The 22,020-nt window shown below is 36.0% G+C and overlaps 1 protein-coding gene across 18 annotated transcripts in view; it reads left to right on the forward strand.

Moving 5' to 3' along the window:
• The window catches only part of NFIB (nuclear factor I B), a 463,288-nt gene that overhangs the window by 233,140 nt on the left and 208,128 nt on the right, over positions 1–22,020 (forward strand). The window lies entirely within an intron of this gene.

The raw sequence follows: 22,020 nt of genomic DNA on the forward strand, positions 1-22,020 counted from the left end.
AGCTCTAAATGGTATCTATTTTCCCAAAGATATTAAAGATGTCCAATGATTCTTGGGCAGGTGTTATCTATTCCCCATATTGTCTTTGTTACTGCATTCGTGAAAGCAAAGCAAAAACAAAACCAAACAAAAACCAGGCAAGCCTCGCACAACACACCTTCCTGGGATATAAGTGTTCTATAGGATGCAGGGTGTGCTATGACAAGTGTGTGGAGGACAAACCTAACGTAATGATATGTGATGCATTCATTATGACTGACTGTTGCTCTCAGTCACATCACTGCTTATTTGTTATGCAATTTCTAGTTCCCTCACTTGCCACTCTTGCAAATTTTATAGTAACATTTTGAGAGGACTTCATTTTTCCTCTCTAGTTAGAAATGTGTAACAGAATACATGTTTAAAAAGAGAGAGAGAAAACTTTAAAGAGGAGACCTATGCGTTAAGGTCTGATGTAAAATCAGTCATTCTGGAATTTCTCCATTCTGCACCACACTGTTATGAAATTCTCAGTGCACAATTTTGTACACTGGGAAAATCAACCAAAAGCCTAAAATAATTTTGGTTAGAGTTTCCTAGATAGTTAGCATTAATATTGCTTTTCAGTTAGCCACCCTTATCTCGTTAATTAATAAGAAGGATTAGCAGTTCTACCCAAAGGGCTGCACAGAAGGAAGTCTGGCCTATGGGAGGCCTTGAGTTGCCAGACTGTGTCCTGTCTGAAGGGGAAAAAAGGAAGGGGGTGGTGGTGGTGGTGGGAGTGGGGGGCGGGAGTGGGATTGGCCTTTCTCTGAGGCAGGAAAGCGTTTTGAAGAGAGAGGTCACAACACACCAAGACATTTAAAGATCTCAAGAGATAGCAACTGTTGTCGTGTTTATAACAGATTAGGGTTTAAAATGAGTCAGCCTAACTGATTTTTGGACTGTACTTTGCACTCTTATTAAACATGTTTTGGAGTGTTAAAGAGAGCCCAGAAACCTCATTGCTATCCTGAAAAAGTGGTTTCCTTTAGCCTTGTTGAACCCTTAAAATTATGATCTATTGTTGGATGGCCACTTTTGTTGCTTTATTGTTAAATGTTATAATAATTGAAGTACATTTTGAAGTTGTGAAAAATGTGACTTGTTTACAGGGGAAGTCATAATCATTATTATCGTTTTTGAAATAGAAGCCTTCCTGGTTGTCACATATCATTAGTGAGGAAGCAAATGCTAAGAATTATTTTCTTCCTACAGTTACTGAATTTCAGAATCCTTTCGGGTAACAATTATTTCTTTATGAAAAGCTTAAGTAGATAATTGTTTGCAAGTTGGCAGTGTATGTTAACATTTTAATAGATTTCACTTCATTTGCAGGTATTTCCCATTATGGGAAAAAATAAGCTTTCATAATTGATTAAAATGAGGCTGCTCTCTAGGATGATTTGGTGTGTCTGCACTGTGAAATGCTCTGGGAGCATAAAAGTTTGTGTGTAGGAGAAATACTTGGTATGCATGTTTGATTTAGGGGAGCACTGTTAAGTTTTCCCATCTAGCAACTTGTCCTTGACTGAACTTGTGAACTCTAGTGCACATTTGTTTGCATTCTGGCTCATACACAATTCACAAGATAAAGAAGGGCTCTTATTGGCATGTCTTGCTCCTAGGCTTAATGAGACCTCTGTGGGAACATATATTGTGAGATAAGATACTTAGCAATTTTCTCACTGATAGGAAAACACAGTCTCCCACCAGAAGTTCACCCTCTATGCCATGAGCTCTCTGCCACAAGATAGCTTTAACAGACAATTTAAGAGTTAAACTCTGAGGCCCCAGTTGCCAGCTGGGGAAGCTTGGCATCTGTGTTCCGATATGGCAAACTAAGCTCTTGCATTGCAGTTAATATGATCTCATTTTTCAAAGGGAAGGGTGGGGAGAGAGAAGGAGAGAGGGAGGGAGGGATGGGATGCTTATTTGTTACATCAATTACGATTTTAAAATATTTAAAAATATATAGTACCCCGCTTTCTGGAGGCAGCAAAGGTTGGTAAAATATTCTACTGACAGCATTAGTCATCCTTCCCCCCACCCTGTATATACAGCACTACAAATTTTCCAATGAAAAATATTTAGATGATGTATTTGGATTTACAAATTTAGTGCACGATGTCTCTTGTGTGGTAAAATAATTCCAAATATCTCCATATTTGTAAGAACCAACATAATATGCATTGTTCGAGAATCACGGTAATTGGAGAGGACTGTGCATTGCAGTGACGGGAGTGATGGTCAGGTCTCCTGAAGAATGCCTTCCTGATAGGCACAGTTATAGCGTCTGTGCCTGGAGACTTAAAGCTGGGTAGAAGCCATTTAGAGAGGCCATCTATTGCTGCAGCTTTAGTTCTTTAAAGTTACTGTTTTCTAAAGTGGTACCTAAGAAGCACTTCCAAACGTAAAGATTTGTAATAGATTTGGTAGGATTTTTCATTTACTTACTTGTTTTTACCTAAATTTGGAATTTAGGAAGAAGCTGTCATAAGGAAGTTAAAGTTGTAATCCTCCATTAACTTTTTCCTTTTGAATTTGGCACTTAAAATTTGAAACAGCAATCCAAGATACCCAATTTAGCAAGGTCTTTCTCCTCATAAGCTCTCAGTCAGCCAGATTAAACTGAAAAACTAGATTGGTAGGATATATAAAACTGTTTGCTTTCTGACACTAGCACTCTTGCCATCACTGCTGGCCAGTTAGAATTTCAGCACCTGAAGAGAGAGGGACCCAGCGGGAGGTTATGTCAGAATTCACAGGATTTCTTAAAAATGGAGATAAGTTAGTTTTCATTTCTGTTATCATGGTGGCTTACATGATAATGGACTTATAATCAAAGAAGTAGTTATTGCTTTGTTTGAAGCTCCAAGTTTGCAAAGAGTGCAAAGAGTATATGAAACACTCATTAAAATGGTCAATTATTAAATTCCTGAAAATAATGGGCAAAGGTGATCCCTGGCTCTGAAACTAGCTTCTGGGTAAATGTTTCTCTTTGGTTTACGAAAGAATAGCATTTTCTAGCTTGAAGTTGATGAAAGTAGAACTTGCGACACTTAAGGGGTTTTCCTATGTATGTGCTATGGCGGAGCAAATGATTAGCCAACAAAATGTTCAAAGCAAGTTTTCCAGCCTTTTTCCCTCCATCCTTGTGAAGGAGGAATAATTTTAGAAATCTCAAGGACTAGTGGTTATGCGATCGGAAACTTGAGTTATTACGGCCGCATGCCCCAGTGCCAAGCATAGCAAGAAGAGACGCTTCCTTCTGATCATGCTCACTTTTCTGTGGCAACGTGGTATGTCGTCTCATTTTAAAGTAAATTCTTGGGACCTTGAACTCTAATTATGTGATGCGGTTAATTTAACTGAATTTAGTTGTTAGAATTTGGCATAGAGAATAAATCATCAAACTGCAGAGAACTTGTGAAAACTAACTGCGTGTAGTAAGGAGTGAGTCTGTGGGATTAGCTTGTATTAGATTGAACGTTAGAGGATGTGAGACTGATAGGACTTGAATCGTTGGGCTTTTTGGTTGTTATATTATTCAGAAAATTGGAAGAAATGGCTAACCAGTGAGGTGGAAAGTCCTTGAGGCTGAATTGAAAGCCACACATATTAAAAAAAATCTTCAAAATTTAATTGTTCTAAAGTGGGAAAGCAGATGATTACATGCATAAATATATTGTTTATAATAAAACACTTAGATACACATATTCTGTTTATGATGATAGCTTGAGCAGGACAGCATTGATGAATCACTGACAAATTAAAGAACTCTGAACAAGGACTATATAATGAAAAATATGGGGTGATGGATGAAGTAGTTTTACTATCAAAAGTTGCCTGGAGGTTGTGTATTTTCAGAATCCTATTTTAAGGCAGTTCAGAACATGTAGTAAGTTATTGATGAAGCATAAACCAGTTGAAAATGGAATTTGTTTAAACAAGTGCGAAATAAAATAAGAATTACCTTTAAGAAAAGCATTATTTCATGTTAAATACATGCAGTTTTAAAATTTTAGTTAGCTTCAACTCCATTCAAAATAGTCTATTTCTCAAAATAGTCAACTTCATAGTATTCATTGAATTTTGAAATACACGTCTCATAAAACTACATAAAAGCATTTAACAAGCATCCATTAATATTAAGCGACACATATATATTCTCATGCTGAATGAAGATGAACTGTTTTTTTTTTTAAAAAACCTGATTTTTCATACTCATTTGAAAAAAATACATGGATAAATGTATTGATGCTAACAGGGAATGGTAGAGCTTGGGACAAAAAATCTCATCATGAGCACAGATATTAGGAAAAAGTTATTTGAAGTAGGGTATATTCTGTAATTCATGTGAGTGGGGGATTACATTTATGCCTATGCTAATAACATGTCAATGTGAAGTCTATACCCCTCTATTAGTGAATTCTAAAGTGTAAAAAATGTTCCTTCTAGGACAACTTGTATTTTATTATTCTGACATCTGCAGTTTCTGGATGGATTACCTTAAATTTGCTATGCTATGTTAAAAGCCTTGTTTTATGAGGTCGGTCTCAGCTTCTGGCCTTGGTGTCAGGAACCCTGCTACGTGATGCAACTTGCCTTGTTAGGTTTAATTGACCAAAGCTGATGTGTTAAAACAATTCATTTGCGCTGTAACTTATGCCCTGGCTAAGTTGCTACCTGAATCCCTTGACCTTGACTTGTTTGGGTCATGGAATGGCTGCAAGCTGTTTGACCTTTCTATTGTGTAATAATGTCACTGTTTCCTCTTATTCTTTAATGGTAATAGCTGACAAAAAGGCCCAAGCCCTTACTTTACACACCAGTGGATTCAAGGCGTCCCTCTGCAGTAGCTACATCTTCTGTTTGACGTGGTCTGGCTGTAGAAGTGACTTTCTTTTGTTTGCTGACAGTGATGGGGACAAATTTGCAGCCCTCCTTGCTACAAGAGGTGGGGCATAGTATTCTGGCATTTGGAGGGCTTTAGGTCTTTTCTGCTTAGATTTTCAGTTTCTGTGTTTTATGATGGTGCATATCACAATTTCCTTTTCCACACTCGTCTGAGGTTGACTTTTCAACTTTCTATATTTATGGTTTCTTTAGTAATTACTTTTCAGCATTTTCAGCTGCTACAATAAAAATATTTTATTGTCATAATATGAGGTAAAAGTGGGAAATTTAGTTATGCTTTTGGTTACCGATGTGAAAACAACTGGCTTTTGCACTTAACACTATAAATCTTTGACTAGTACTGAAAAAATCTGTATACTAAACATGTAGGGTAAAACCAAAATTTTTTTTTTTTTTTTACAAATGAGTAATGTTGTAACTTTATATATACCATCTTATGTTATAGCTTTAAGGGAATCCTATCTTTTGTGACTTAAATAGCTGAATTTCATGACATAGTAGAGAACCATTAGTAAATATGAAGATTTTATTTCTGTGGGGACTTTTGCCAGCATGTAAAAATAACTATTTATTTTAATGAATATAAAAATTGTTTTTTTTCTACTCTCCTGAAAACCTCATGTGCAAAAATAGCGAATTTTACCTCCGTTCTTCTCTTCTGAAGCAGTGAAATAATTTTATTTTTAAAATACTGGAAAAGCCTTCTAAAATGTTAAAACACAGATATTTTTATCCTACCAAACTCTTCTTTGCCAAATATGACATTATAGTTCATGATTTTCCTATATTTGCCAGATTAAATATTGAAAATCCAAGCTGTTACATTTTATTTTTAAATTATTAGAGGAAAAAAGGAAGTTTAAGTTAAAATGTACATTTCCTTACTTGCGTGTTACGTACTGTTTACACATGTGTGTAGATACACTGACACATGACAGACAATGTGCTACAGGCGCTAGAACTTTGGAAAAAAGCAGTAGATTTCTGTATTCCCATCTAAAAAATATCTGAAAATAGCAGGTGAGAGGCTTTCTTTTCTTTCTTTCTGGTTTGTTTGTTTGTTACTGTTGTATTTTAAACTGTTTTTCCCCCAGGAATGTTCACAAGATCAAGGAATTTAAATGCTTTTCAGAATGAATCATGTTGATAATCCAGAATCATAGCGGTCAAAGGAGGAAGGTTGAATGAAATGCTCTGAATCTGATTTTAGTCCATGGCCTCAGTTTTTCTCTCTTCTCCTGTAAAAACTGGTCTAGAATAGAAAATATCTCTTTTGCCTTTCTGCTGGTTCATTAGCATCCTCAGGGACAGCGCCAATGTGGAGTTGGCTTTAGATGTGGTTAGTGGGCTAAGGGGTCAGATGACAATGGGACTGTGATATGAGAACAGCAACCAGCCCAGAGGATTTAAAAATCTCTTTAGTTTTCTCCAGACATCTACCTCAGTTCCTACATCGAAAGAATTTTAAGGTGATCTCACCTGTTGAGTTAAAGTTCTTAGTCCAACTTGTGTGTTATCCAACCTGGGTGTGTGTGTGGGCAGGGAGCTGGGGGTGTGCGCATGCACACGTGTTGTAGGGAGTTGAAGAAGTGAAGTTAGAAGAAGAAGAGAAAGGCAGAGTTTAGATCTTGCAGGAATTACTTAAGAAAGATGGCTTATTCTTAGACTGAAGAGTAAATAATATTCAAATTAAAATATTCTGTCATGCTTTGAATTTTGAATTGCTTAAGAAGTTGAGCATATCCCCCTTCTGCCTTTTCCATTTCTGTAGAGCACAGAAAATGTCTTAGTTCAGGCTACTATAACAAAATAACATAAACCCTGTGACTTACAGACACTAAAACTTATTTCTCCCAGTTCTGGAGGCTAGAAGCCCAGGAGCAGAGTGCCAGCACAGTCAAGTTCCAGCGAGGGCTCTCTTCCGGGTGGCAGTGCCAACTTCTCCTTGTTTCCGTACATGCAGCAAAAGCGTGAGAGCTCTCTGGGATCTCTTTTATAAGGGCACTAATCCCGTTTATGAAAGCTCCAATCTCATGACCTAATTATCTCCCAAAGGCTCCACCTCCTAATACCATCAGATTGGGGGTTAGGATTTCAGCGTAGGAATTTGGGAAGACCCAAACATTCATTTTGTAACAAAAATCATGTGCATTGAATTGGACATTTTGAGTTCTAGTCTTGGCTCTGCCATTTATCTGCTTTGTGACCTTGGTCAAGTCACTTAAGCTCCATGTGCTTTGCTTTTCTGTTTTGTAAATCGAGGATTAAAATGCCTACTTCACTGTGCTGCTTTAGGATTAAATGAAATAATTCATGTAAGTAAAAGCAATAATGTTAATAATAGCAATTACTGCTATATATGAAGGAAAACAGCATAATGTAGACTGCCAGGGAAACTATCCAGTAGTGAAAAAAAGGAATGACTGGATATGAAGCAGAGGGTCATCATTTAGTTCATATTTATCTCAGGTAACAAGACATACCAAAGAGAAAATCAAAGTCCTGCTCACTGTAGTGTGCGTAAATATTTATTAGTGAAAACTCTTTGTTATAGGCACATGAAGTTAGCTAGTTGTGTGTAGTTTTAAAACACATTTAAATTAGAATGATTGTATGGTTTTAGAAGACTTTTAATCTCAGATTTACCAGAGAATAAATTTATTGATCAATCTAGGTATATTTGAAGGGAAGGAATCAAATAATTTTATTAGTGGCTCTCTGAATAAATAACAATTTTGGTGTGGATAAACGGTGTCCTATCAAGTACTTGTAATTCACCGCACTCCAATAAAAGTGTAAAACTGTCATGTACAAAAAAATTAAATTGCCAACATTTGGGAGAACTACACTTACGTTTTAGATTTGTCTGGGCAGAAGTGATGATGATGTGGCTAGATGGGATTGTGCTTTTTTTGTTTGTTTGTTTGTTTTTTGAGAAGGAGCCTGGCTCGGTAGCCCAGGCTGGAGTGCAGTGGCGCAATCTCGGCTCACTGCAAGCTCCGCCTCCCGGGTTCACCCCATTCTCCTGCCTCAGCCTCTCCGAGTAGCTGGGACTACAGGCGCCCTTCACCACGCCCGGCTAATTTTTTTTTTTTTTTTTTTTTGTATTTTTAGTAGAGATGGGGTTTCACCGTGTTAGCCAGGATGGTCTCAATCTCCTGATTTCGTGATCCGCCCACCTCGGCCTCCCAAAGTGCTGGGATTACAGGCATGAGCCACCGCGCCCGGCCAACTGGATTGTTCTTAAAAAAGCATGCTGCTGGTTTTTAGACTCTTTTTAAAGTCCGAAAGTATCATATTTTAAAATGACCCTTAGCTGAGTCAAAACCTCAAACCGTTTAATCAGTTGCATGAATTGTTTTGATTTTATTGCCATTTAATTTTTCTCCTTTAAGTCACTCTTTCCCATTCCTCCTTTTCTATCGTGTTAAAAAATTAAATAATTAAATGAGCTCTGTAGGAAATAAGTTAATATTTATTACTCAAATTGGCTTCACTTTTGCTAAGAACAACTGGAAGCCAAATGGAAAATGGTTACAACATTTACTTCTTACAAAACTGTGATTTGGGATCACGGTGTTTGACTTCAGTGGCTCTGGTTGGTTGTGTCCGTGTAGGTCCTTGGAGGAACTAGTTTTGGTGCTTGTTTCTCTACGGCCAGTGAATTGTACCCCTCACTTTGCACGGGAGGTTTGGAAAGTGGAGAGATTAGCCCATATCCACAATCCCTACTAGGAAAATTTAAATCACATGTCACATTGATGTAGTGTAAAAAGGCATCATATTCTTACATGGAGCACTTTATAATAAGTGTATCATATACCTAGGGGTTCTAGCCAGGAGTTAATAGGAAAAGTTATTTCACTGTTTGTCCATTAGTTAAAGGGTAACTAGGGTGTACAGAAAGCAGGATCAGTACATTGATTAGCTTGTTTGGATTCTGGCACATAATTTTTAATAATCTGTGGCATTCCTTTTCTTTTTGATAACACACTGGTGTTCAGTAGCAATTCTGTTCATGGGATACACAAAACTCGAAAATCATATACGTGAAACGGTGCAGCCACAGTTTTTAAACATATGTAAACTGGGATTGCGGTTGATGGCAGAAAGATTTGATTTTATGTCTTTCTAATGTATTTGAAAAGCTTTGCTTACACTTATGATTTAAAGTTGATGTTCACTTAAAGTGGGAGCGTATACATGGTTCTTAAATACTAGTTGCCTTTCATAGCCTCTCAGAGATGCTTGCATATTTCTTTATTCCTGATGGTAAAGCATCAACATTTTAGGATATGACTTATAGTTATCATGTAACAATTTCTGTTCTATTTACAGTCTCCAAATAAGGGAAAAGCTGCTTATAGTAATATGAGGATCACTGGTCTTACAGTAATTAAATAGACTTGTTATACTACATTAATCCCTTTTGGAACATTTGGAATGACTTCTTAGTACTAACAAACACAGCATTAAGGCCTACAATTAATCTGCTTTTTGTATCCAACATTCGTATAATATAAAACATGTGCATGGAGAAACATATTTTGGGTTTAAGATGAGTTCATGGGAGGACAAAATGAAATTATTTTGGACTGTTGAGCAATATGAATATAATGCCAAAGTACTGATAAAATATGGAATTCATTTAGAATCAACATAGGTAGACAAATTGTTTTTAGTAAGGTTTTGTTTTTTGGTGAATACCGTGTTTGGGCTGTCAGACTTACTTTTCCCCTGAGATCCATATTTTGTACATGACACACCAGATATGTGCAATACAAAACAGAAACAGTTTTTCAATCTAATATCCAGGAGTTTGTGTTAATGTCTTGTGAACTTGTGGCTCTTGGTATCTGTCATTGATAAGGCTATCTATTAATCCTAGAGAAAGGGAAGTAGACTTCATTTTAAAGTCTAGTCCAGTCTTGTTCTTTAGTTCATAGAAATGGTCTAAGTTAATGACAGACTCTGCACTTATTGTTCAGAAAGCATCATTACAGCTTTGTTGAAGGGACTTCTGAGTAAGGATTATGTTTGCATCTCCTGTTGTGGAAGGCCCATGAGGCATAATTTCCTCCTCACCGTGGGCTTCTTTATTGTTGTTGAGTTTTTCATACTCAGGGATGTGAATTCAACCTTGGGTGTTCCAGTTACAGAGAAAATATTTCATGAAGGATGAAGTGTTAGTTCAATTCTAGGACAGATGCATGCGTATATACAGAGTACTATGGAAATGCTGGGATTATTGAGTGGTTTGCAGCCATTTTTGACCATGTGCCTGGGACTAGCTAACACATTGTCAGGGAAAAACATGATGTAGCAACAATATTAGATCATGCAAATGAGACTACTGAATAGTAATAGTTATGGGCAATATTTTGGAAAACACTGATTAGTGACAGTTTTATTACAGCAAATGTATGTATCAAGTCCCCAGATTTCATTGTAATGCACTGAAAACAGATGTCAAAGTGTCCCAAACAGAATTTCATGGTTAATCTACATATTGCATGGAAAGTACAAACAAACCATTTAGAATTCTGTTATTTAATCCTTTTAGAAGGAATGAAAATATACAATTTAGATTTACTCTATTCTTTCTTTTAATTTCAGTTTTTGTTTTCTGGGGACTGATGATAATTTTTTTGTTTGTTAAGATGCATATAGGAGAAGACATATCTGCATATGGACATAATTTTACTTAATGTACTTTGAAATGTAAGTTTCTGAACGTAAGGTCTTTACATTAAAAAAAAAAAATTAGACTCTAAAGTATTTAGTGACCCGGTAATGGAATTACCTTCTTCCATTCCTTTGTTTACTGCTGTAGAGATTCACTCTGTGCCATATAGTGATTGAAGCAGCTTGCTGAAGTGGAAGAGGAAAACATTGGTGGTGCTACTGCTGGCAGGTGCTTGGGAAACTTTGTCCCTCTCAGTAACTCAGTTTCCATATCTGTCAGGGAAGAGAATTGGCCTAGAGGACATCCACTATCCCTGTTAGCTCCAGCATCCTAGGAATTTGGTTTCTGGTTATCTTGGCAGAGAGCAGTCCTCTTCATAGTAAGCAATACTTAATAAAGTTTAGCATACGCTTGTTAAATTTAGGGTTTTAATAAATTTTATTTATTAAAGAGAAATAGAAAATGTGTAACCTGACTCTTGAGTAACACTTTCACGTTGCTCAATTCAAAGTCCAATAGTTAACTCATTTGGTTCAATGTAGATAAAAGCTTACTTTTTAAGAAAGAGGTCTTTAACTTGCAGAATTTTAGAGTTGGGAAAATCCCTACAGATCTTCTCACTTTACAGTTTGGGATACTGAGTCTAAGAGAGGCCCAGTGCGACTTTGGATGTGTTGCTTTTACTGCTGTAGGAGGAAAAATAAACATAAATTATCAAAAAATAATGAAAGGTTATTATTTTGTGAAAACATGGCAGCAATTTTTAAAGGAATATAGAAGAAAAATAATGATTAAATATCTTGTATTATTATTTGTAATTAATTGAGATAAATTAATTCAAGAGACTAGGTTTTTTCTTTTATACATTTTCATAGGAAGTATTCGAATGAAATCAATCTGCAGCCATGGTCTTTCTCTTTTTTGTGTGTGTGGATGGAAGATAACACCAAATTGCAGTCAACTAATATCAAAATTTGATCCTGGTTGAAAAACAGAAAGGACCCATTAAAAATCTACGGCCAATTTTCCAATAATATAAGAAAAGATGATTGAGATTTGTTATAAGAAAACTTTTTTTTTTAACTGAAAGTCAGATTTTTAAAGAAAAGGTCAGAGCTAGTTATGAGGAGCTGTTATAAGTTCTGCTTTTGGGTGTTTATAATTTTCCGAGTAGCTTGATAATTACTACATCTCCGTTTTCCTTTGTGTGGCATGTATCATCTCAGTTAAAGAATTTTTTTTTTAAGTTTAAAACAAACATCCATATATCTTTTATTTAAGAGATGTTTCTGAGAATTTTTTATTAGTTTAATATTTAGTAAATAAAACATATTAAATTTACAAGGGGAATTTAATTTCAAAAAGCAACTTTCAGTGGATCTTTTTGTTAAGGTAGAAATTCTTTTACAGAGTCCCTGTCGCCCAGACTGGACTGCAGTGGCATCATCTTGGCTCACTGTAACCTCCACCTCCCAGGTTCAAGCGATTCTCCTGAATCAGCCTCCCAAGTAGCTGGGATTACAGGTGCATACCACCACACCTGGCTAATTTTTGTATTTTTAGTAGAGACTGGATTTCATCATGTTGGTCAGGCTGGTTGTGAACGCCTGACCTCGAGTGATCCACCCACCTCAGCCTCCCAAAAGTGCGGGGATTACAGGTGTGAGCCACCTTGCCTGGCCAAGAATTCTTTTATAACATGAAAGAGTTGTTCATAATTTATGTTTTAAAAATGCCCTGTGTGTGCTTATATATATCAAGAGACTCTGGAATAAGGCAAAGATTAATACATTGAAACAGAGATATTAGTATTAGAAAAAGTTTAATATCAGCTACTTCTAGTAGCTAATTTCGAGTTTGACAGTGTATGGTGAAAGTTTGAAAGCATATTTTTCAGGCACAATTGTTGATGGAAAAATAGGTGAATAAAAATGGGTACAATGCAAGTACAGGAAACCACAATCAATAGAAATGTTATGAGAGCATACCATAAAATAGATAATATGTATTTGTTGATTGAATGGATGAATGAATACAAGTTATTTATACTGAATATAGAACATTAGAGGCAAATCAGATTACTGTTTGTGAAGTAACACAAGAAAGTTCCTCAAACTAGGAAAATCTACTTTTTACTGAGGCTTGTTTCCTTTCTTTTGTATCTGCACTAGTGATTGGTCACTGTTTTAGAAATACATTTCCACTTTATGTGTACATTTTTAATGTTAAGAATGAGTAAAATAAAACCATATGAATTACAGGGTCTGTATTAGCAATAGCACGTATTCTGGAATCTTGCTGTGAGTTTTAATGTTTGTTTTATACTATTCACTGTGTAGTTGGGTAAATTAGTTTTATTTTCTAAGATTCAGTTTCCTGAGCTCTGGAGTAGGCATGCACTTTATTTGGCAATTGTGAGGGTAAAATGAGAAAATACTTGTGATGTGCTTAGCACCACGCCTGCCATATTGTAGGTGTGCCATAAAATGTTTGCAGTTATTGCTCTGACTTTTAATCAGCAACTAGCAGAGCGCCTGTACATAGTAGGTACTCAGTACTTATTTGATCAATCAGTGAGTGCTCACCACCTTTCTCTGAGCTTTCCAAAAGACTTGGTCTCCCTTTTGTGTGGCAGAGCTTTAAGTTAAGGGCAATGCTATGCCTAAAGTAGGAAGAAAAATACTAAATTTGGCAAATTTTCCAGTTTCATAGATATATGGCAAAAATTTAAGTATTGTAATTGCTATGTAATGTCTCAAAATCCACTCCTAATGTGAATGGTATAGAGCCACAGCAAATCACAATGCCAAATCACAAAATTTCAATATTTGTGAGATACTTAAGGAAATAACCTTTCCTAGAGTACAAAGACATGATAGATTCTTGTATAAATTTCCTGGTACAATCCAGTATACTTTACTACTATCCATTTTTCATGAGGTCTTTCATTTGAGTATAAGACAATCCCAGGCACAAACATAATGAGAGATAAAAGTGAACATACTCATAACTGTTGCCTAGCAGGGAGTGTTCAAGGTGATGGTATTTATTTATGCAAGAAACTAAGACTTTAAATTCCCAAACATTTTCATGGTCTGGAATGGTGATATGTTTATTTTTTCCTCTATGTTTCCAATAGCACTGAATTTTAGTCCCACAAATAAGATTGGAAGAAATATCTCGATATTATGAGTAAGATTATTCTCTGAAGAATAATTTTGACTGTTTTCTCTTATTCATTAAAAATGACATATCATTTAAAAAATCATTTCGCTGGTAATATAATTAAGTCCCTGGATAATAATCCTTATCCTGTCATTTTTTATTAGTCTTTAGATTTTTTCAAAGTGTGTGTGTATGTATTTATATGTGTGTGTATGTATGTATGTATATGTATGTGCATATGTATATGTGTATTTATGTGTGTGTGTGTATGTGTGTGTATATATATATATATATATGGTATACCAAATATATAGGAAAATATAACCTTCTCACCAACTACCAAATATTGGCCTACCAAATATATATTGATCCTAGTTTATGAAATTCTCAGTTCCTCTATACTGCCCCATCCCCTCAGCCAAATAAAAGTGAACGTAAGTTCTTAGATGACAGTGATCAGGTGTTATTTTCATACTTCTTTTCCCCTTGTTCTCTATAAGGCAATATACAGTGGGCTTGTTGATTCTTCAGTCCAGTATTGATTATATATATTAATGTATGTACATATATATGTGCGTGTGTGTATGTGTATGCATATATATATGTATTTGGTATGCCAAATTATGTATTTGGTATACCAAATTATATATTTGGTATATATTATATATTTTGGTAAATATTATGTATTTGGCATACCAAATATATATATGCATATACACACACACATATATACACACACACACACGCTTTGGAAAATCTAATGACTAATAAAAAAGGACAAGATAAAATATAATATATATATGGTATATTAAATCCTTTTATTTTGGTATGTGTTTAATATGATTCCATATGTATCATCATATAGTCAAGTAGGCGTTTGTGGATTTATTAAAATATATCCTTCAAGGAAAATATAGAACATTTGAGCTAAAGGTGAAAAATTGAGAAATGCATTTATGGAGCAGAAGCCCTTACTGAGCACTGTTTTCAATATTTTAAGGAGTTAGGAAAAAACGGTGAAATACTGATGGCCTTGTCCAAGTAATTTACAAGTAGAAATGAGAGGGTCATGGTCACTTGCAGTGTTTATGAAAAACAAAAATACCAAAGATAGTGGGACAAGTATACAACTAACTAACCCTCTCTCCAACTACTATATATAGTCAGATTTGCTGAGCTTTCTGGGAGGGGACCCTGTGGGACTATAATAGAAAGGTCATGGAGAGGAGGTGAGTGTTAAGCAGAGTTTTCTCAGGGGTTATGTAACAAAACCAAAACAAAATGAAACAGTTAACCAAGAATCTAGTTTTCACATAAATTAACTGCATTTGGCATTGATACATACTGTTTTGGGAATATTTGTTTTGGTGACAAATTTGGTGTTCTGTTAAAAAAAAGTTAATAAAAGAATCTAATAGGAATTTTAACACAGATGCCACAATATTTAATACTAAATGGCTTTGATTGATTAATCTCTTTTTATTATTGAATCGTAACATTGAACTCTGATATCTAAATTATTCTTACATATAGTTTAGCTCTTAGATTTCAGTGTATGCCCTATACACATTGTCTTAAAATGTTTTGTAGAGTATCTTTTAAAACTAATTCTGGTATTTCAATTGTTTATGTTATATAATCTTGAATGAAAAGTGTCAATATATATTTGTCATGTGTCGATAATTTGTTTTAAGATATTTTGTAATTGAGAAAATAATTCTATAGGCAATTAAAAAATCTGGAAAGCAAAATATTCTGCAAAAAATACTGTGTTTAAAAATATTCTGATGTTAGCTGAGTTGAGTTTTGCATCCAGTTTACATCACTATCATTATTATTTTAAAAATCAAGTGTGGCTGTTCAACTCAGCAGAAGAAAAAATGGTTTTTGTTTGATGAGGTACGTTTTATTGTCAGACTAAAATATCTGACCTGATGCAAATTTATACTTTTTTGCTGCTAAAAGCAATGGGCTGATCTAGTCACACACCCAACAATAAAATAACACCCAGCTTTAAATATTTTGTTTTCTGTAAATGATGCCTGTTCCAGAATATAAGTGTTTCCTCGTAGGTAATTGCAGAAAAAAGTGTAAAAGGAGAACTGTAGGCCGCGCACGGTGGCTTATGCCTGTAATCCCAGCACTGTGGGAGGCTGAGGCGGGTGGATCACCTGAGGTCAGGAGTTCAAGACCAGCCTGACCAACATGATGAAACCCCGTCTCTATTAAAAAATACAAAAAATTAGCTGGGTGTGGTGGTGCGCGCCTGTAATCCCAGCTACTCGGAAAGCTGAGGCAGAAGAATCGTTTGAACCCGGGAGGCAGAGGTTGCAATGAGCCGAGATCGCGCCATTGCACTGAGGCCTGGGCAACAAGAGCAAAACTCCGTTTCAAAAAACAAAAAACAAACAAACAGAAAAACACACTGTGATAATCCTGTGACTATGGCTTTATAATAGCTCTTTTTTTTTTTTTTTTTTTTTTAGATGGAGTCTCACTCTGTCGCCCAGGCTGGAGTGCAGTGGCGCGATCTCAGCTCACTGCAAGCTCCGCCTCCCAGGTTCACACCATTCTCCTGCGTCAGCCTCCCGAGTAGCTGGGACTACAGGTGCCCGCCACCATGCCCAGCTAATTTTTTGTATTTTTAGTAGAGATGGGGTTTCACCGTGTTAGCCAGGATGGTCTCGATCTCCTGACCTCATGATCCGCCCGCCTCGGCCTCCCAAAGTGCTGGGATTACAGGCATGAGCCACCGCGCCCAGCCTGTAATAGCTCTTTTAAAGTAGCTTTCAATCTTTTAAGGTTACAAATCATATACCTAAAGATAGATTCGAACCTAGTTTGTGAAATTCTCAGTTCCTCTGTACTTCCCCATCTCCTCAGGCAAATAAATAAAAAGTGAACGCAAGTTCTTAGATGACAGTGATCAGGTTTTCTTATTTTCATACTTCTCTTCCCTTTGTTCTCTTATAAGGTGATATACAGTGGGTTTTGTTGATTCTTTAGTTCAGTGTTGATTATGTTGTGCACATGTAGGAAGATTATGATCACTGACATTTAAAAAGAAATCTTTCTCAGTTTGCCACTTTATGATGGCATTTAAAAGCCATTCTGTCTGCAGTGAAGCTGCTTATTCATTCAACAACTATTCACTGAGCACCTACTATGTATCAGGCACTCTGCCAGGTCCTAAAATTGCAATATAGAGAAGATAGACATTTTACAGTGGTGAGAGACAGTTTAAGAAGAATTACCCAATTTTTGTTGTTCTTTTTCTTAAGTGTTCCCATTAAGTGCTTAATAAGTTATAAAAAGAGTAATGGTAGTGATTATACAAACATCATCTGAAAGAAATGACATGAAAACTTGTGACAACTTCTAAGAAAATAGTGAGATCATGAGAAAGGATTATTGTGATGAACAAGTATAATTTTTTTCTCTGTATGACAAAAAAAATTTTTGTGTTGTATACATGGTAGTTATACATAACAAGCATGCTTGTATGCTTGTATGACATCTTGTAGCATGTAGCTTTTCTTGCAGGAGGTTGGAAACGTGTCAGGATATATTTCTGGACTCTGCCCTGCTCCTAACTGGAACAATTTGGGTTCTGAGTGGCACTAGCACCCTCCCATTCAAACGTGAGTAATCAAGAACTGTAATGAAACTTGGAGGAATAGTGAGTATGTGTTAGGCTTCCTGAAGGTGATTACACTGAATGGAACAAATAAAAGTATAGAATGTGGCATTGGGGTACACCCAATAATTTCTCCAACTCCTGTCAGATGTCAACAGACTTATTGCAGGTTTTGCAGTTAACATGTCAGTCTGGTGGTGTCCCATCATCAAGGGGCAGTGACTAGGCGTGCATGGAGTTGGAACTTGCTAGAAGGAGCCCTGGAAATAGTCAAACAGTTGGAAATCAGGAGTACTTCTAAAATCTTGTTTTTGCCATTTTTTAACTGTATAACTTTCAGCAAGTGTTTTGAAGTCCCAGAGGCTCCATTTCTTCTTGTGTAAAATGGAGAGAATACCAGTCTTACAAGTTAAGGCTTTACATAGTGACCTGATGCTTAATAGATAACTTAAGGTGGGTAGGATTTTCAAGGCTGTGGTGCTTTTCCACATGTGACCATTGCCATTTAGCTAACATTTAGTGAGCATTTACTACGCACCAGGTATTGTTTGCAAAGTCACCTGTTTGACTCCTTTAATCCTTAGTAACCGTATGAGGTAGATACTTTACTGCCCTTTCACAAATGAGGACTCTGAGGGCAAGCTAGTTAAGTGACAGAGTCAGAATTTTAATCCATGCAGTTATCGCTGGACTTCTTTCTTAACTGTAATTCTAGATAATGAACTTCCTCTGGCCCCAGTAGGGTAAAAGAGACAAAAGAAAATATTATATAGTATGAAATAACCTCTACATATTAAAAAAGCTCATTTCACTTATTGACACACTAAAAACAATTGAAGTAGGACTGGGCGCGATGGCTCATGCCTGTAATCCCAGCACTTTGGGAGGCCGAGGTGGGGGATTACCTGAGGTCAGGAGTTCGGGATCAGCCTGGCCCACATGGTGAAACCCTGTCTCTACTAAAAATAGAAAAATTAGCCGGGCGTGGTGGTGTGCACCTGTAATCCCAGCTACTCAGGAGGCTGAGGCAGGAGAATCGCTTGAACCTGGGAGGTGGAGGTTGCATTGAGCTGAGATTGCACCCTTGTGCTCCAGCCTGGGTGACAGTGTGAGACTGTCTCAAGAAAAAAAAATGGAAAGAATCATTAGTTTTATCTTTAATTTATGAGTTACTGCTTTCAGTTTTATTAATTTTGATATACAAAATTTTAGTGATTTCCAAGCACATCTTTTAAACTAAGCAGTCTTTCTCATTTTTTGTTTTCTCTTGCTCTATGCTGCTTATGTAGGAGACCTTGAAATTGGATGTGTTTATTGTGCAGTCCACAAAGCCTACATAGGGAAAATAAAATGTCCTTGAAGAGAGGATTAAGCAAGTCAAGAGCCATACATAGTAATCCAACTGTTCAAGAATAGGTATCGTGGTCTTTATGATTGACTTATGATAAAAATCTTCCCTATCCCACTCACCCTATGCTAAATTAATGGTTTTCCTTAGAAGTCTTAGAATAAATTTTTATTCTGTTTTTCTTATTGATTTGAAAAGTTGGGATATTTTTCAAATAAAATATCTATGGACACTTGAGTAAATGGACTCTGGGCTCTTTCTGTTATGAGAGATTTCTGGAGGAAATAGATGAACAAAGAACGTATATTTTAGTTTCCATAAGATTTTTGGTTGCATCTTTCTAAATAGAGTCCATTTTTAATTAAAAAACTTTTGAATTTTGGGTGCTTGCTTTGTGGATTATTTAGATAAGAGTTTATGAGATTTGTAAATCATCATAAGTTTGCAGGACAAAAATTCCCCCACCCCTTATTCCTATACATTACATTCACTGTTTTGGTTTCAAAGACTGATTTTCTTCTTAGATAAGACTATGAATCTCAGTGAGAAAGAAGATGTATGGAAAGATCCAGAAATGACTTCCCTTTCTCTTCCAAAAGACAGCAATCCTCCTTATTATTACTGTTTTTTAATTATGTTAGTATTAGTTGGTAGCAATATTAGTAATAGTAAAAACAACAAAATGTCCCATTCCCCCCATTAATTATTTATTGTAATGATTACAGTTACCCAAGGAACTGGGTATTATCATCAAATAATAGACAAAGAAATTGAGGTTAAGTATATTGAATAACTCTCCAATCAGAAAGCTAATAAGAGGCAGTCAGAATTTCAACCTGTGACTGCCCCTTCCCAGCTCATATTCCCAGCTTCACTCCCACTACTTCTCCAGTAAAACTATTTTTAAAAAAGGGTCTTCTCTGCATCTCCAAGGGTTATAAGCTACGTTTTATAATAATGTGTGTATGAAGCAGAGTTAGAGAACTCTCATGAGATCTCAGTGTAGTCCTACCTACCTACCTAGACAAAGAAATAATTGTATGGTTTTTCTTTTCCTGTCTACCATAAATGTTTCTTCTTTCTAGTTGCTTAGATGTGCATCTGTTTGTCCTACAGACAATGCTCCTCTGTCCCTCAGTGAGCTACAAGCAACAGAGCTTTCTTGAGTGTTCCTGGATGCCAACGCACAACATTTAAACATACTGACTTTATGTATTTGCTCCCTAACATGAGTGTGGATATTTTTCTCTTCCGATTTCATTTCCTTTAAAAAGAGCAGTGACGGCTCAGGCCAAATTAACTTGAGTTCACGCAGCCCTGAGCATGATCAGGATTGCTCTTGCCCTGAAAGAGGAGTCCATTGTCCTCAAGGACATTATGTCAAAGCCCTTAACTGTGAACTTTCAGTCAAGATGCTAGACTTGCCAGTTAGTTACACAGAAACTATTCGGTCCAGGATGGAATGTGGCAGTTAAAACAGAGGAACTTTGATCCCCAAGATAAAGTGGATACAGACACTAGTATGCTTGCATTTTACAACAGTTTTGATTTGCATAGTTTTTCTCAATTTAAATTCCTTCAACCTGTGTCCAGTGAGTGGTGTGATGATACAAATACACAAGCGTTTTGCTAGAAAACCTGTAAGAATGGCTGATGCAAGTCATTCCCCAAGAGCCCCTAGTCCAGAGTTACAGTGATACCCAGTTATTTCAGTTCATTCTCTTTTAAAATGTGTGCTAAATGTTAATCTCTTTAAAAATGTGCGCTAAAATGTGTGCTAAATGTTAATCTCTGGATTTGATATTTATGTGGTTATTTATTTAATCCTTTAACCTTGCCAAACTTAGCCAGAGTAGTTCTAAGATGATAATAACAGTAACAACAGCCACAACATCTAATATTTATTAAACACTTACTATGTGCCTGGGACTGTGTTAAGGGCATTACATAGCATGTTTTATTTAATTCTCACAACTAACTTATGTGGAAGCTGTTATAATCATGGAAAGTAAAGTTCTGAGACAAAGGGAGAGCCAGTCATGACCGAAGTTCATACAACAGTGGTTAAAAGGAGGAACAAGTATTTGAACCCAGGTGTTCAGGTCTGAAGCCCTGCAGGAGGAACTCACCTGGCTGTCGGGCCTAATTCAGAAACTCATTAGTCTGGTAGCTTTGGGCAAGTCGCCCTCCTTCAGGAACCTGTTTCCTGATCTGTACAAAGGACAACTACTCTTGCCGTCCTGATCACATTGTTAAGAAGACCAAATAAGAAAGGCACATTAAAAAAGTACACTTTTAAGAAATACGCAAATAGATGAGACTGTTTTAATGACCTTAGAACACTCTAAAGACTATGTTTATCGACTGTCATTTCTGTGAGTAATCACATTAGAAAGTCACATCACTTTTAATTTGGACTTCTGCAAAGAGGTCCACTATGTGTAATATAACATTATTATAATTTTCACATCTCTACTATTACTGATTGTACAAATAATTTTGTATATTAGAAGAAAAGTCATTAAACACAATACAATTTTTTATCTGACAACATCATGCTTTAATAATATTTATGGGATATTTATTGCCCTCTTGATATTGCTTGGTACCACTTTAGTAGGGGAGGAGAAGACTGTCTTTTACAAAAAGAAATGAATGCAGCGTTTCTGTCTGTAGCAAATAAAATGAGGTAAATAGTTGAATGGTTATTGAAAAAATGTTATCGGTGTAAGGGAATGGTTTAAATATTTAAAAATTGCCCTCCAAATAATGTAACTTCAATCCAATTTATATAGTAGCAGAAGTTTTTGTACTGAATCAAATTTCTGCAATTCTTCTTGCCCCCTGAGTAGATAGAGCTGCAGAATAGAATATTTTTAGAATGAACACTTACCACAAAGTTTTTCCTTTAAAGTTTACATTGGTTTTTTGAAATATAATGAGATTTTTTTTAAGTACAGTTATTTGACCCATGCAGCATACATTTTTTATTCCTCTGGGCATTTATAAATACGTGATTTAGTCATTCTTATGTTCACTGAATTAATTTCCCTAAAAAAAACAGGTGTGGGGTGTGCACGTGTGTGTGTATGCATGTGAACGTGTGAGAATGCAGCCTAAGGATTATAATCATTTAGTCAAGGTCATAAGTGACCTGATGTGCCCTGGAGCATGCTGTTTATAATTGCTGTGGTTAGTTTTCCTTCTCATTGTTTTTACCTATAATGTCAAAACACAATTATATGG

Source organism: Symphalangus syndactylus, chromosome 9 (assembly GCF_028878055.3).
Source record: "Symphalangus syndactylus isolate Jambi chromosome 9, NHGRI_mSymSyn1-v2.1_pri, whole genome shotgun sequence".
Lineage (NCBI taxonomy): Eukaryota > Metazoa > Chordata > Mammalia > Primates > Hylobatidae > Symphalangus > Symphalangus syndactylus.